The sequence below is a fragment of the Penaeus chinensis genome, chromosome 2, assembly GCF_019202785.1.
Source record: "Penaeus chinensis breed Huanghai No. 1 chromosome 2, ASM1920278v2, whole genome shotgun sequence".
Taxonomy (NCBI): Eukaryota; Metazoa; Arthropoda; class Malacostraca; order Decapoda; family Penaeidae; genus Penaeus; species Penaeus chinensis.
The window spans coordinates 25,366,109-25,368,608 of record NC_061820.1 but is presented as its reverse complement, the minus strand read 5'-3'; the positions used below and the strand labels follow the sequence as shown (position 1 = coordinate 25,368,608).

Below are 2,500 nucleotides of genomic sequence, written 5' to 3'. Positions count from 1 at the left end.
CCTTGTTTCACTACCCGGCGCCTTTGAGTGAAGCATTTCTTCCATCTACGTCATTAGGGATGTATCGCAACCTAAACTTCCTCCTCCAATAGAAATAGAAGGCCTTCACATACCATGTATATGTGTGTGTGTGTGTGTGTGTGTGTGTGTGTGTGTTAGACTGCCTTTTTTGTCTTTGGTCTTTGTCTCATTGGGAATCACAATATCTTGCAATGCAATATACTGAACGGGATATCTATATTCTTGAAATTTCTTACTTTTAACCATGGCAATGGCCATGTATAAAGCATCCTGTCCTGCGGACAGGATTCGAACCTATGCGGGCAGAGCCCAATGGATTTCAAGTCCATCTCCTTAACCACTCGGACACCGCAGCTTTTGTTGGTTTAATTTTTATGATCACAAGCTTTGATATGCGATTATAACTCGTAGAATAGACGACGATACTCTGTGATGTAAAGGTATTTTCAAGCTGAATTCACTTATCAGACTCCTACCGCAGTGGAGTTGCGCAAAACATCTGTATGAATACTTTGCTTTCTCTCAGGCAGTGAGTCTACGTAGGTCCGACGCCACGTTTCATTATGCAGCGCCATCGAGAGCTTTTCCTCTTTTTTATTGGGTAACATACATAGGAGGCCTATGTTATACCGTTATCGCTCAGGAGCGACAAACTCACAAGGTATTGAAATAATTCAAGTATTTTTTATATATCATTCATAACAAAATACCTCAGGGGTCTCCAAAGTGGTCGACGAAACTATCTATGGGGTCGATAAACGCACGAGGGTCAAAAAGGGGTTTTGGGGTCAAAAGCTTACATTTATATACGAAATATGAATACATGAAATGTAACTTGCTTATTCACGTTTCTAATTTATATATAATTAGGTTTTATTTCATATGTATTTAGTAATCAGTTTAATGGAACATAATATAGTTACAATAAATAATTTATCCCAAGACTTTGAACATTATAATAAATCAACATTAGCATTCCAGTCTTTTAACATTTGAAAACATTTTATGCAATGATTTTTATTTCCACAATAATAGTAAGCAGGGTTTTTTTTTCTTTTTTTTTCTATATATTTCATGAGAAATATTTTCTCAGAGGAGAAATCTTTACTACACCAATAATTTTGACTAAATTATCATGCATATTTACCTCCTGTCTGTAATATTCCATGAACACTGGTGTGTATATATAGCTCGATTTTCACAAAAAAAAAAAAAAAAAAAAAAAAAACAGATGGTACCTGACGAGAAACAAGAAGACGAGAAGAGGCAACCGAGTGTGCTGTTTTCTGTATCCTTTGTTGGCATTTTCAGATACAGAAGAACTGTCTAATCTGCAATTAAGTATTGGAACTGAGGTTGGGATTATTTTCATTATCCTTCGTCCTATCATTATCATCATTTTTACTACCCTGGAGTGGCTTCACTCATCCTATTCTTCTGTGCAAGTAGAGAAATTGGCTTCATTTTTTTCTCACAATCTAGCTAAAACTCTTTTGTGTTTGCTTTTTACTTTTGTGGTCAATATCCCACCGTTTGATTTTGCGTCATTCTAAGTTTGCCCAATAATGTTCAAAGAAACGTGATTTTTTTTTTTTTTTTTTTTTTTTTTTTTTTGACAAATAATGGATAGGAAGAAAAGTATCAGATTTTTAGTATGTTATTTGAGTAACAACGACTCCTAGAAAAATAAGCGTAGTATAAACGGTCTATGCAGTAAAATATATATATAAATATAGTATTTTATCTCTTTTATTTTGGTAGTAAAGATTTTTTCATGTGTTTCTACTGTTTATAGACTGTTTGCCGGTGTCTTTGTTCGCTCAAAGTAACTATTTTTTATCGTTCAGTACTACTAAGTCTCAGCAAAATACAGCTGGTCATATTTAAGCTACATCCCTACATTTCGGAATGCAATTACAGGATTGTACAAACAAAACATTACACAAAATGACATTTTGATGACTTGATTAGGGTAAAACTCAGGCAAGATTTTGCTCACTACTAGCATCACTCTGTCTCTCTCACTCTATGTATGTCTGTCTCTGTCTGTCTCTGTATGTCTGTCTGTCTGTCTCTCTCTCTCTCTCTCTCTCTCTCTCTCTCTCTCTCTCTCTCTCTCTATCTATCTATCTATCTATCTATCTATCTATATATATATATATATCTGTCTGGCTCTCTCTCTCTCATGCTCATTTTCACCCTCATCTTCAACCTAAAAGCCTTAAAGACCCACTCGGGTTAAATGGTCCTCTCATGGCACCAGTGATTCCTTTGGCCACATTACGTATTTCATTCCGCGACGCCGTCCACTCGGCCAGAGCGTCCATGCGACCGTCCAGTCATGGTTCTGAAATCGGACTTGGATAAAATGAATCAGGAGCTTCAGAGGGCCAGGCCATGAAGCTACGTCGGTCGTCAGCTCTTGGATTGGGTTTAATACCAATCGGGCCTTTTCCTCCCCTCCTTTCCTCATTTCATT

General features: G+C 36.7%; 1 non-coding gene across 1 annotated transcript; it reads right to left on the bottom strand.

Annotated features, from left to right (window-relative positions):
* Nucleotides 1-292: 292 nt before the first annotated feature.
* On the bottom strand, nucleotides 293-376 carry Trnas-uga. The gene has a single exon. It is a non-coding gene; the product is annotated as a tRNA-Ser (tRNA).
* Between the last annotated feature and the right edge of the window lie 2,124 nt (nucleotides 377-2,500).